The sequence below is a fragment of the Hyla sarda genome, chromosome 2 (assembly GCF_029499605.1).
Source record: "Hyla sarda isolate aHylSar1 chromosome 2, aHylSar1.hap1, whole genome shotgun sequence".
Lineage (NCBI taxonomy): Eukaryota > Metazoa > Chordata > Amphibia > Anura > Hylidae > Hyla > Hyla sarda.
The window spans coordinates 283,836,472-283,851,668 of record NC_079190.1 but is presented as its reverse complement, the minus strand read 5'-3'; the positions used below and the strand labels follow the sequence as shown (position 1 = coordinate 283,851,668).

Genomic DNA, 15,197 nt, shown 5'->3' with positions numbered 1-15,197 from the left:
TGGTGTCCAAACTGAAGCCCTCCAGATGTTGCAAAACTACAACTCCAAACATGCTCAGACTGCCCAGGCATGCTGGGAGTTGTAGTTCGGCAACATCTGAAGGGTCAGATGTTACCGAACTACAACTCTCAGCATGCCTGGGCAGTCTGGGCATGCTTGGAGTTGTAGTTCTGCAACATCTGGAGCGCCACAGTTTGGGCACCACTGTATAGTGGTCTCCAAAGTGTGCTCTTTCAGATGTTGCAAAACTACAACTCCCAGCATGCTGAGACTGTCCAGGCATGATGAGAGTTGTAGATTTGCAACATCTGAAGGGCCAGATGTTACAGAACTACAACTCCCAGCATGCCTGGACAGTCTGGGCATGCTTGGAGTAGTAGTTTTGCAACATCTGGAGGGCTACAGCTTTGGCACCACTGTATAGTTGTCTCTAAACTGTGGCCCTCCAGATGTTGCCAAACTACAACTCCCAGCATGCCCAGACAGACTTTGGCAGTCTGCACATGCTGGGAGTTGTAGTTTGGCAACTCCTAGAAGGCAGCAGTTAAGATCACTTACCACTGATCTTCACTGCTGCCTCCACCGCTGTCTCCGCCACTGCCTCCTTACTGCCGCCGATCCCGCCGCTGCCTGCCGCCGGTCCCACCGCGATCGTGGACCCTCACCATCCTGATGTGCTCTGGTACCTGCCCCCATCTTCCCCTGCTCTGCCCGAACATCCAGGGTCGGGCAGAGCGGGGGAAATTAACTTTAACCCTCCCGCGCCCAACTGCCATTGGTCGGTCAGTCCTAACCGACCAATGGCAGGTGATAGGAGGAGGTGGCACTCATGCCACCTCCCTCCTATCCTATAGGATGATCGGGGCTGTCTCTGACAGCTCCGATCATTCCTATTTTTTGGGTGATCGGGTCACCAGGGACCCGATCAGCCTGGAATCGCCACAAATTGCTGATCTGAATTAACCCCCCAGGCATTTTCATGGGATGCCTGCTGAATGATTACAGCAGGCATCCCGGTCCGGTCACCGCCAGGCGAGCGGTGGGGACCGGAAATACTCAGGGTGTATAGGTACGCCTTAGGGATTTGGAAATGGGGGCGTAACCCTTACGTCCTGCGTCCTTAAGTGGTTAAAATGATTACATGCATTTCTATTATTGTAATAAGTGTGTTTAAAATTGTCCTATTTTGATCATCTATAACTTTTCTGTATACAGGGCTGTATGAGGGCTCTTTTTTTGTGGTCTGTAGTATTTTTTGTACCTTTTTTGCCTATATTTGACTATTTGATTGCATTTTATAATTTTTTTTGGAATGTGATGTGACCAAAACACAGCAATTTTGGACTTTTCCTTTTTTTTTTTACGATACGCCGCTCATCGTACAAGATCAATAACATTATATTTTTATAGTTTCAACATTTATTCATGCGGCGATATCAAATATCTTTATAAAAAGCTGTTTACGCTTTGCGGGGGGGGGGGTAAAAAAGAAAAAAGGGTTAATGCACATTTTTTATGGGGGAGATGATTCTTCAAATTTTTTTTAACTTTTTTACACTTTTTATGTCCATATAGGGGACTATTTATAGCAATCATTTGATTGTTAATACTGTTCAGTGCTATGCATAGGCATAGCACTGATCAGTGTTATCAGCGATCTTCTTCTCTGGTCTGCTCCATGTCAGACCAGAGAAGAAGACCCCGGGAGAGCAGCAGAGGCAGGTGAGGGACCTTCGTCTGCCATCTTGGATGATCAGATCCCTTCGGTCGCGCTGCGGGCGATCCGATCATCCATCAGAACGCCTGCATTGCCACAGATGCCATGATCTGTGTTGGTCATGGCATCTGAAGGGTTAATAGCTGATAGCAGCCAGCACCTGCCATGTATGATGCGAGCACCAGTCCGGTGCTCGTGCCATGTACAGGACGTAAATGTATGTCCTTGTGCATTAAGTCCCACTGCATCTGGACGTACATTTACGTCCATTGTCCTTAAGGGGTTAAATGTCTCCTGCTGTCTTACCTATTGAGCATGCTATATCTCATCCCACTTTTTAAAAAACGAAAGCAAATTGTTGTCGTCCATACAAACCCATACTTCTAAGGCTCCACCAGAGGCAAAAGAGGCCTATATCAATCCTAAACGGGTCCTGGATGTTTTATTACACGAGTAGGCACGTTCTTATATAGCTAACTAAAAAAAACATTACTTTAGATGGGACAACAGGTTGGGACAATTACTTGCTTCCGTTACTAAACTATATAAATCTTTGTTTCAAATTCCATTGTAGCTTACCCTAATAACACTGTTACATTGATCCCAATGTAATGTTTTTAGCGATTTTTACACTGACGTGTGGGACCTTCCCTCTGACCCCGAGACGTAAGGCATTGCAATCCTCCGGAAGTCAAATCCCCCTAGACTAACTGCTGACAAGGGACATATATTATGTTAGCACATTAGCTATAAAGAGGTCAAAGGAGTTATTAAACCTCTGAAGTTGGGCAAGGCTCTGGGCCTGGATGGATTTTCTGGGGAATTCTATAGGTTCTTGTGGCCCTGCTAACACATCATCCCACTTCCCTTTATAATAACATCCGAGACACTTCTCTTTTACAGACTACTTTAATGAGGCATGTTCATCTCTACTGCTTAAACCAGGCAAAGACCTAACCTTCTTATTTCTTACCATTCTATATCTTTATTAAATGTTGATTTTAGACTTCTCACCAAATTTCATGGCTAATGGACAGTCCATTCTATCTCATTTACTATCTGGTCTCAAACAGGCTTTGTCTGTGGCCATACTATCACCTGGAATATTTATTCGGATTTAGGGAGTAAAATATATGCTAGGCAATGTAGAGCACAATATTATATCCTTTGATCATGTTTCTTTGGCTCACTAAATAAGAACTCTTAAGTGCCATGTAATTGCCCTATTCACGACTTTTATTTAATTTAGCCTTAGATCCCCATTTGTGTTACTTGGATCAACTGTCCTCAATCAAGGGCATTGATGTTGGTCATACACATTTGAAAACGCTTGCCTTTGTGGATGATATTCTTCTGCTTATAGCCAGCCCTTAGGAAGCCATTCCTTCCATTATGGAGGAGTTTAGCTTAGTTTTGGGATTTTGAATTAAAGGGGTTATCCAGTGGGAGGGAGGTGTTTTGCTAATGATGCCCCTTATGTGGGATTTAAAAAAAAAACTCTACTTACCTCCAGTGCTCCCGCAGTGTCTCCTGTGTCCTTCTTCGGTCCCCACAGACACTGTCTTTCTAAGCTGCAGCATGACTGGCTCAATGTCACCCAGTGTGTCACGCAAGGCAGGACATCGCTGCTGCCAGAAATTCACTAAGCTGCAGTAAGACACATTGGACCCGGGAGCTTCCCATTCCCGACACGTCACTCTGCAGCTTAGGAAGACGATCGCACCAATGTTCCAGAGCAGGACATTAAAGGCACCGTAGAACTGCTAAAGGTAAGTAAAGATATATTTTTAAGGGCATAGTTAGGGGGAAAAAACTCCCACTTGATACCCCTTTAACTACAGTAAAGAAAAAAATTATATGATTCCCTGCTGGTTTTGTTTGTTTGCCCACTGAAAAAATTGACCAGCCTATAGTTTTAGTGGTGGGCCTATTTGATCAGTAAGAGACAGACTGATAACAAAACAAAAAAAATCCAGAAAAACACATTTCAAATAAGTTAGAAATTGATTTGCAATTTACTCAGTAAAAATTATTTGACCACTTTGCAAAAAAAATGACTTAGTACTTGCTGGGGAAACCATTGTTGGCAATCACAGAGGTCAGACTGTTCTTACTGGCCACCAGGGTTGCATACATTTCAATACATTTCCACTAATTTTTGCAGATCCTCCGGTGCAGATACTCCGGTGGAAACAAATATTTTCAAATCAATTGTTACCAGTTAAACAAATTTGTAAATTAAAAATCTATTTAAAAATCTTAACCCTTCCAGTACTTATTAGCTGCTGTATACTACAGAATACGTTGTGTGGTTCTTTCCAGTCTGACCACAGTGCTCTCTGCTTACACCTCTATCTCAGGAACTGTCTAGAGTAGAAGCAAATTCTCATGGCTAACCTCTCCTGCTCTGGACAGTTCCTGACACGGACACAGGTGTCAGCAGAGAGCACTGTGATTAGAATGGAAAAAACTACACAACTTCCTCTGGAGCATACAGCAGCTAAGTACTGGAAGGCTAAATGTTTTGAAATAGAAGTAATTTACAAATCTGTTTAACTTTCTGGCACCTGTTGATTTGAAAAATATTTTTTTCCACCAGAGTACCCCCCTTAGCTCCATCCACAAATGTTTTATGGGATTAGGTCTGGAGACTGGCTAGGCCAGGATGTGCTTCTTCACCATACACTCCTTTGTTGCCTTATCTGTGTGTTTTGGGTCATTGTCATGCTGGAATGCCCATCCATAACCCATTTTCAATGCCCTGACTGAGGGAAGGAGGTTTTCACCCAAGATTTGGCGGTATATGGCCCCATCCATAGTCCCTTTACTGAGGTAATGTTGTTGTGACTCCTTAACAGAAAAATTATGTTTCTACCTCCATATTTGATGGTGGGATGGGTATTCTTGGGGTCATAGGCAGCATTCCTCCTTCCAAACACAGAAAGTTGAGGTGGTGCCAAGGAGTTGATTTCTATCTCTATACAGTTTTCCTCTAAATCATTCAGATGTTCATTGGCAAACTTCAGATGGGCTTTTACATGTGCCTTCTTGAGCAGGGGGACCTTGCAGATGCTTTAGGATTCCAGTCCTTCATGGCGTAGCATGCTACCATTTGTTTTCTTGATAACTATGGTCCCAGCTGCCTTGAGATCATTGCCAAGTCCTCCCGTGTAGTTCTGGGCTGATTCTTCACCATTTTCATGATCATTGAAATTTTACAAGGTGAGATCTTGCATGAAGCTCCTGACAGAAGGATTGGCCATAATAAGGTCAAAGATGCAAACCTAGTACTCCCAAAATGAAATCCAAGCTGCCTCCATACAGTTTAGGTTGTTGGTGGATGCCACTGAAATCTACAAGGTCTGCCAAAAGGTACTGTATGAGTGATGTTTTTCTACAAAAACCACAGGAAATTATTTTTGTTGTTAGATATGCATCTGCAAGTATAAAAAATGAAATTACAGCAAATATAAATGCAACCACAAAGACTGGGCACCACAAGCATACAGAAGCCATGTAACTGAGAAGCGCTAGAAGTGTGTATACTACCTCAATGTACCCACAATCACCCACACAGTATTGAATGGTGTACTATCAAAATATGATAATACTGTAGCAATATTTTAAATTGGAAAAAAAGCACAACTAAAAAATAAACCCACTTAAAAGCACTCCTCATTTTCAAGTCTGCACTTGCTATTTAACACCATTAAATTCCTTCTACATTTCCCTTTGCCACCCCCACATTTCTCATGTCAGCTGAACACTTTGCCCCACATTTCAAACACAAGATTGACAATATCAGAAAAAGCTTTAAGTTACAATCCCCACAATCCATCTTCCCATATACTTAGTGCTTTTCCCCCCTAACTCGCTTCTTCACCATTACTGATGAAAAGCTCTCTACGCTCCTTTTTATATGGCTCTTCACCACTATGCACAAAGACTTAGTCCTATATTACCTTATTCCCAGCTGTACTACTGACTTTATCTCAATCCTAACCCATGTCTTAAATCTACAACTAACCACTGTCATCTTGCCTTCTTTGGTTAAACATGCAACCATCATTGATTTCAATGGGATTTTGCCGTTGAGTTCCGCAAAATATAAGACTGATCTTGTATTTTTGCGGAATGCGGAAAGCAGAATTTCTGTGGCAGAATGCCTACAGCATATTTTCTCTTGTCTGAATGGGATTGCGGAATCCCATTTAAATCAATAGACAGTAAATTATGGCAGAATTTCTGGTGAAATTCCACCATGTGAACATATCTTAAGACACCTCTTGGCACATTATCATTTCAGCCTATATCCTTGTTCTTTTCCCTCTTTCTAAAACATGGAGAAAACTCATTATCCCCACCCAATTAATTACGCATTACACTGTTATTATCCAACCTCAACTGCGCTATACAATAAACCCACCTCTTTTCTCACTCCTCCTCTGCCTCTCCCCTCTTCCAATCTCTCTATTGGCTACACATTGCCCAGATAATGGAGTTTAAACTGTTAAACTGATCTCCTAGTATTTCCCCTTACGTAATCTCTGATTTTAAATGTAAACTTTAACTTTAAAACACTTCTTTTTAGAAAAAGCCTACGGGTGTAGCGGTTTGAGTGGTGTGATCAGATGGTGTTAACCCTGGGGGCAAGATGTTGTTAACCCCTAGTGTTCGTGACGCCAGTGTGGTTTTAGGGTTCCGGAACACCACACGCCCGGTTGTCAGCTATCCCAGTTGCTAGTAATGAAATGAGAGTCCACAACCAGTTATGGTCAAACGGAGGCTTTACTGAGTATAAGAAGATGGAATTATCTTCACAGATTTCCCAGAGAGGTGGCCAGGACCCAGAAGGACCTCGCAGCTTGCTGGACCAATATACTTGTAATTAACTTGACTTGAGATTGAACTTGACTTGACTATATGCAGGACTTGACTAGTTTCAGTGACAGCAGATCTAGACTTGAGACTTACTGGAATGACTGTAGCTTGCACTGAGATCTGTACTTGCTGGTTCTCAGTAAAGGAAGAAAGCGAATTGCAATGGCCACCCCCTTATATAGTGGGGGCTGGACAAAAGCCCATTGGTCAAGCTGCGGGTCATAGGTTAAGCTGGAGCTCTCTGGGAGAACATGTGGCAACAAATCATGTGACTGCATAACATAACATGTGACAGACTTATACAGGTCCTCTAGACTTCCCACAGGTACTTTGTACTAAAGTGATATACACAACATTCTAGCAGGTATTGGAAGAAAATGTGGACGAATTTTGGCGCTGGAACTCTGGATATTAAGAAAATCAGGAACATATCTGCATTCCTTTCAGAGGCTTTATTGTGAATACATAAGCGTTTTTAAACGTTCTTCACTAGGGGCGCAATTTCCCTCTTTCTTTTTTCCTCTCTCTTTATTATACACAACATTCTGGAAACAACAGGGAGAGACCTTGCAGGGGAGCCCCCAGGTCACTGAGGGTCTCAACCTGACAGGGCCTAAAGGTAGTACAGGACCATGTCCTGTACTGGGACATCACTTTCTACCTTAAGTGCAAGCTCTATATAACTCTAATGCAGCCATGTGTGCAAGTACAGAAGAAAAACCTGAATTTTGTGCCAAAAAATAAAAACAAAAGGAAAAATAGCCAGCACAACAACCTAATACACAGGTGCCCGCTGCTGTGGTAAATACAAAATGTACAAAAAAGAAAGTTGCAACAGCACTCTAGGTAAAAAAATGGAGGCTCTTGGCGCACTTTTTGATCAAAATGTGTCCCCCCAAAAAATAAACATGATTTTGACATTTACAAGATCAAGCCTTTTACAAAAAAGCCTTAATTTTCAGGGTTCGTGTGCAAAAAAGGGACATCTTAAGCAATCAAATTTTTTAATGAAGTATCTTATGAAAATGCTTAGTTTTTAAGGAAGTATTAAATGGAAAAAATAATACTTCGACAATAATTCTTTAACATAAATCAATAAATAATAATAATGGGTGCAAAAAAATTATAAAGAAAATTATAGGCTAAATAAAGGAAACAATCAAAAATATGCCTTTAAAGCCACAATTTCAATCTGCTTTTAGGATAAGAAACCCTACATTTACATTGCTGTTAACATATTGGCCCTCATTTACTAAGCTGAAACTGACCAGTGTTTGTTGGGTTATTTTGGCGCAGAGTGTCTGCAACATGTCTGTGTCAGTGTGCGACAGTGTGAACCAGGAAAATCCGACAAACCTGACATTGCACTGTGAAAAGCCGAAAAGGGGCGTGGTTGGTCCAAAAGGGGGCGTGGTTTCACAACCCGACTGAATTCACAGAAAATCCTGTGGATAAATGGCTAGAAAAAGCTGGTCAGAAAATGTTCCCGACTTGTAAATCTGTGAATCCCCAAAGTAAATAGTGAGAAATCCTACAAGTCTGAAACAACATTTCCCACTAGTAAAAACCCGACACTCTTAGCAAATGAGGCCCATTATGGGTGTATGCCATACTATAGTGTGGGTGTTTTTTTTTTTTTTTGGTACATTGAGCAAACACACTATGACTCAGTTTTTCTAGGAGAAATAGAAAGAAGCAATGAATAGCTAAATATAAGCAACTAGTACAGTGTTTTACCTTAATAGAGATCATGAGACTTTCACCCAGGCATGGTTTAGTTTTTACAGAAAAAAATGAAATAAAAGGACCTCATGTTTATTTAATTTATTTATTTAAAGGAATAGGTTCTACGTCAGCTGTCGAATTAATCTTACAGATTTTTTTTTATTTGGTAACTAAAATATTAGCTGACAGAGGTGCAATAGACATTGCTTAGCTAGATTTAAAGGGGTACTCCGGTGAAAACCTTTTTTCTTTTAAATCAACTGGTGCCAGAAAGTTAAACATATTTGTAAATTACTTCTATTAAAAAATCTTAATCCTTCCAGTACTTCCTTTCAGCTGCTGAAAGCTACAGAGGAAATTCCTTTCTTTTTGGAACACTGATGACATCACAAGCACAGTGCTCTCTGCTGACATCTCTTTCCATTTTAGCAATCGTGCATAGCAGATGTATGCTAAGGGCAGCATGGTGGCTCAGTGGTTAGCACTGCTGCCTTGCAGTGCTGGGTCCTTGGGTTCAAATCCCACTAAGGACAACAATAAATAAAGAGTTATTATTATAATGACGTCAGCAAAGAGCACTGTGGTCATCAGAGAGAATTCAAAAGAGAAAAGAATTTCCTCTGTAGTATTCAGCAGCTAATAAGTACAGGAAGGATTAAGATTTTTTTTATAGAAGTAATTTACAAATCTGTTTAACTTTCTGGCACCAGTTGATTTAAAAGAAAAAAGGTTTTCACCGGAGTACCCCTTTAACCCCTTAAGGACTCAGCCCATTTTGGCCTAAAGGACTCAGACAATTTTATTTTTACGTTTTCATTTTTTCCTCCTCGCCTTCTAAAAATCATAACTCTTTTATATTTTCATCCACAGACTAGTATGAGGGCTTGTTTTTTGCGCGACCAGTTGTCCTTTGTAATGACATCACTCATTATATCATAAAATGTATGGGGCAACCAAAAAACACTATTTTTGTGGGGAAATTAAAATGAAAAACGCAATTTTGCTAATTTTGGAAGGTTTTGTTTTCACGCCGTACAATTTATGGTAAAAATGACATGTGTTCTGTATTCTGAGGGTTAATACGATTAAAATGATACCCATTTTTACATACTTTTATTTTATTGTTGCGCTTAAAAAAAATCACAAACTTTTTAACCAAATTAGTACGTTTATAATTCCTTTATTTTGATGACCTCTAACTTTTTTATTTTTCCGTATAAGTGGCGGTATGGGGCTCATTTTTTGCGCCATGATCTGTACTTTTTTTTGATACCACATTTGCATATAAAAAACTTTTAATACATTTTTTATAATTTTTTTTAATAAAATGTATAAAAAAAAGTAGGAATTTTGAACTTTTTTTTTTTTTTCGTTCACGCCGTTCACCGTACGGGATCATTAACATTTTATTTTAATAGTTCGGACATTTACGCACGCGGCGATTTCAAATATGTCTATAAAAAATGTTTTTTACGCTTTTTGGGGGTAAAATAGGAAAAAACGGACGTTTTACTTTTTTATTGGGGGAGGGGATTTTTCACTTTTTTTTTACTGTTACTTTTACATTTTTTTTACATTTTTTTTTACACTTGAATAGTCCCCATAGGGGACTATTCATAGCAATACCATGATTGCTAATACTGATCTGTTCTATGTATAGGACATAGAACAGATCAGTGTTATCGGCGATCTTCTGTTCTGGTCTGCTCGATCACAGACCAGAGCAGGAGATGCCGGGAGCCGCACGGAGGAAGGAGAGGGGACCTCCGTCCGGCATTCTGAATGATCGGATCCCCGCAGCAGCGCTGCGGGCGATCCGATCGTTCATTTAAATGGCGAACTGCCGCAGATGCCGGGATCTGTATTGATCCCGGCACCTGAGGGGTTAATGGCGGACGCCCGCGAGATCGTGGGCGTCGGCCATTGCCGGCGGGTCCCTGGCTGCGATCAGCAGCCGGGATCAGCCGCGCATGACACGGGCATCGCTCCGATGCCCGCGGTTATGCACAGGACGTAAATGTACGTCCTGGTGCGTTAAGTACCACCTCACCAGGACGTACATTTACGTCCTGCGTCCTTAAGGGGGTTAAGCAAGGTTTTTGACACTGTCCCACATAGAAGACATCAATAAACTGCAGTCTTTGAGCTTGGGCTCCCATATTGTTGAATGGATTAGGATGTATGAACGACAGACAACAGAGGGTTGTGGTGAAATGAGTATATTCAGAGCAAGGTCTTGGTACCAGTTGGGTACCTCAGGGATCCGTACTTGGACCCATTTTGTTAATACCTTAACGACAATGGACGTAAATGTACGTCATGGTGACGTGGTACTTGACGCACCATGACATACATTTACGCGGTGCTCGCATCATGCATGGCAGGTCCTGGGTGCTATCAGCAGCCAGGGACCCGCCGGTAATGGCGGACATCTGCGATCGCGAGGATGTCCGCCATTAACCCCTCAGATGCCGTGATCAAAACAGATCACAGCATCTGCGGCAGTGCGGTACTTTGAATGGATGATCGATTCGCCCGCAGCGCTGCCGCGGGGATCCGATCATCCAGCATGGCAGCCGGAGGTCCCCTCACCTGGCTCCAGCTGTCTCCCAGGGTCTTCTGCTCTGGTCTGAGATCGAGCAGACCAGAGCAGAAGATGACCGATAATACTGATCAGTGCTATGTCCTTTAATAGTCCCTATGGGGACTATTAAAGTGTAAAAAAAGTAAAAATATTTAAAATAAAAAAGTTACAAAATATGAAAAATCCCCTCCCCCAATCAAAAAAGTAAACGGTCCGTTTTTCCCATTTTACCCCCAAAAAAGCATAAAAAAATATATTTAACCCCATAAAAAAATATATTTAAAGGGGTTGTGCGCTGCCCTGACTTTCGGAGCTCCACTCACAGTGTCCGGAAGTTCATTACTCCGAACGCTGTGTACGGGCTTCCGTGTTCGCGGCCGCCTTGTGCCCCTTTCCCCTTGTGACGTCTCGCCCGCTCCCTCGTGACGTCTTGCCCACTCCCTCAACGAAAGTCTATGGGAAGGGGGCGCATCCACGTCACGAGGGGGCGGGCGAGACGTCACGCCCGGCAGACGCAAACACGGAAGCCCGCACACAGCGTTCAGAATAATGAACTTCCGGACGCTGTGAGCGGATCTGCGAAAGTCAGGGCAGCGCACAACCCTTTTAATACACATATTTGGTATCGCCACATGCGTAAAAGTCTGAACTATTAAAATATATTGTTAATTATCTCGTACGGTGAAAGGCGTAAATGTAAAAAAAAATTTCAAAAGTCCAAAATTGCTGCTTTTTTGTGGAACTCGCTCTGTGCAGTAATGATAGCGCAGTGCTGCAGCGGGACCGCGGCGATCTGACATCTCATCCCCTATCCTTTGGATAGGGGATAAGATGTGTAGGTGCAGAGTACCCCTTTAAGGCCAAAATGGGTCTGGTCCTTAAGGGGTTAAAGGGGTTATCAAGGAAAAAAATTACTTTTTTTTTAATATATCAACTGGCTCCAGAAAGTTAAACAGATTTGTAAATTACTTCCATAAAAAAAATCTTAGTCCTTTCAGTACTTATGAGCTGCTGAAGTTAAGTTGTTCTTTTCTGTCCAATTGCTCTCTGATGACAACTGTCTCAGGAACTGTCCAGAGTAGAAGCAAATCCCCATAGCAAACCTCTTCTACTCTGTGCAATTCCTGAGACAAGCAGAGATGTCAGCAGAGAGCACTGTTGCCAGACAGAAAAGAACAACTCATCTTAAGCAGCTGATAATTATTGGAAGGATTAAGATTTTTTTAATAGAAATAATTTACAAATCTGTTTAACTTTCTGGAGCCAGTTGATATAAAAAAAAAAAGTTTTCTCCTAGAATACCCCTTTAAATATCTTTATTAGCAATATTGCAGAAGGTCTCGATGGTAAGGTATGTCTTTTTTTGGCTGAGATTTGTAACAGATTTGTAACAGGGTTTGCAAAGATATGTAACAGGGTTGATATTTCTGGAGGGATACACCAAATGGAAAAGGATCTGGGTAAACTAGAAGAACGGTCAGAACTCTGGCAACTGAAATGTAATATAAATAAGTGCATGATAATGCACCTAAAAAGTTAAAAAAAAGTAAGAAAAAAAATGTATAAACATATTTGGTTTCGGCACATGCATAAATGTCTGAACTATCAAAATATCATGTTAATTATCCCATATGGTGAACAGCGTAAACAAAAAAAAGTTAAAAATTACTACTTTTTTGTCACAACACATAGAAAAAAAAATTATAAAAAGCTACGGTACTTTAAAGTCAAATATATGCCAAAGTGGTACCAAAAAAAGAAAACTATGCGCAAAAAATGAGCCCTGTACACGGAAAAATGAAAACGTTGGGGGTCAGAATAGGTCAATTAACATAGAAACTATTGATGGTATTCAGAATATCGGGCAGACAAGACGAGCCGAATAGTTCTTATCTGCCCACACATTCTTTTCGTCTATGTAACTAGGATAGGAGGATTTTACAAAAAGAGAGTCAATAAATCTACAGGTTTCAGTACCCAAAAGGTCCAAATGAGATACTTACTTTTACTTGTTTCATTTGACTCCTAATGCCACTTTTTCTAATTTACTTATCATAGACAGCCCAGTCAGTTACCAAGGGATATTGGCTTGAAAGTCAGCAGTCCCATAGTTTTTACATCTATATGCTGCATTGGCGGGTAGGTTAGGAGAGTGCTAGGGTTTTCTGCCCCCCCCCCCCCCCCCCACCTAGAAATGCACTATTGGTGTATGTATGGTCCTTGTATATAACCTTCCTTAGAAGTTCAATAGACAATAGAGAAAATTACCTTTGGAATAGGCGCCCAGGTGTCCAAGGAAATCTCACAACCAAGTCAGGAATGTGAAATATAAGTAGCTTGTTTATTGAATAGATAAAACAATAACGCATTTCGGGGTGTAGTAACCCCTTCTTCAAATTGATAGATGCATTTTATCAATCAGAAGAAGGGGTTGCTACACCCTGCAACACGTTATTGTTTTATCTATTAAATACACAAGCTACTTATAATTCACATTCCTGACTAGGTTGTGAGATTTCCTTGGACACCTGGGTGCCTATTCCAAAGGTCATTTTCTCTATTGTCTATTGAGCTCTACTACAGGATTTCCTTTGGATACTTCGTGGGACCTCTGGGCTTGCACGGGATTCACTTCTATTGCACCTCTGCATGAGGTTATATGCATATTTGACATATGCTCAAGGTGATTTTATAGGGTCTCCAACTCTCCCCACGTAACAGTGTTGGCCATCTCCCTCTCCCCCTCCTCCTTTTTTAAGGGTAACCCACTAGGTGCCTTTTCCTGGCCTTTCCTTTTCTACTTCCACACAGCTTCATTAGAAGTGTCCACAGTAAGGCTATGCTCAGACGGCGGAATTTCCATGCAGAATTCCAAAGAAAAATTCTGCTGGAAGTTCTTCCAAAATTTACTGTATGGGATTATGCTGTCCCATTCAGACAGCGGAATTTCTGCGGCAGGCATTCTGCAGGACACAACCTAGAGACGGCCTTTACTCATTCTCAATCTCCTGTTCTTGCATGAGTTTTATTGGTTGCCTTAGTTCTGAGTGAGCACATCCAATATCCTCCTCAAAAAGCCCCTGCCTTTTAATATGAATCTATCAACCTCCAGGCTGTCAGGCTGAGAGAATCTAGATCGTGGCAGAGCTGTGTCCTTAGACCTCCAATATGTCCCTTGACTCATCAGCATGAGCTTGGAGAACTAGGATCTCTTGCGCCAAAACAGAATTACCGCTATGACAAAGGAGGATAATCTGCGAAGTAAAGTGATAAGTGCTTCAGTTTGTTGTTGAATCGAGTTGCCAGTAGATCAATTTCTGGCATGCCCCAGAGGTGAGTGAATTGTTGAAAGATCTCTGCTAGGACATTTTAAATTCCCCTGATATGGACACCTGATACCTTTTTATCCTGGAGATAAAATATGTCTCTCAAATCTCTGTTGGAGGTGTTGGAGGAGAGGGAAATGTTTTCTTGACTCCATTTGCCAGACACTGTCCTGTCCAACAGATAGGTGCCCCAGCCTGAGGAGTCCAAAGCGAGTATAGTTTATGTTGGCTCCTTCAGGGACATCCCACACAAAAGTTCTGCCCACCAATCTAGAGATTGTTTGTTTCTGTTTGATGGGATGGGCAGGGTGTCAAGGTCGGAACAACCTCCGGTTCCATTGGTGCCACAAAGTCAAGGTCATGGCTTCTACTGCTGAGGAAAGAGGACCCAAAAAAAACTCAAGCTTAAAGAAGCCCCGCAAGGAGTTCGGAAAAAGAGATATCCTTTTTGGATACATTTCTTCTTGACCACAGAGAGGTAAAGTTTAAGGTTCTTGGAATCTATTATGAATCCCAGAAACTGTTTACTTATGTAGGCACAGATCCAATTTGAAAATGAAAATGGATTACTCAGTCCTCAGCTATATCACTCAAAAAGAATGTATGATGGATGAATGGTTCAGGTGGAAAAATAGTAGACTTCCAGACCAATATTGTAACAATATAAAATTTAATTACAGAAAAATAAATAAAAATAAAAATGCTAAAAAATCACAGCTGCAGGGCCCTACGGCTGTGCAATCAATGGTGCGCCAATTAGCATAAGTATCTATCACCAATAAATAAGCCTTAAGGAGTAAATAGTATTGCATTTAACAAATTCAATGCAGTCATATAAAACAATGCGGCTGAATGTAAAATGTAACAATGTAACTGAGTTTGAACCTACAGTTTTAAACCTGTAAATGAAAAATTGCTTGTGCTCCTGCCGTTCTTAGCTAGAGCAAGTAATCACTGATATCGG

The 15,197-nt window shown here is 41.3% G+C and overlaps 1 protein-coding gene across 5 annotated transcripts in view; it reads left to right on the top strand.

The window, feature by feature from the left end:
• Positions 1-15,197, top strand: part of PTAFR (platelet activating factor receptor) — a 40,072-nt gene that overhangs the window by 13,035 nt on the left and 11,840 nt on the right. Inside the window, exon 1 of one of the 5 annotated variants that reach the window (XM_056560639.1) lies at positions 4,869-4,939. The exons of the other annotated variants lie outside the window; for them this stretch is intronic. The gene's annotated coding sequence lies outside the window, so the exon portion shown is untranslated. Of the gene's footprint in view, positions 1-4,868; positions 4,940-15,197 lie in introns of those variants that run through there. 5 annotated transcript variants of the gene reach the window in all.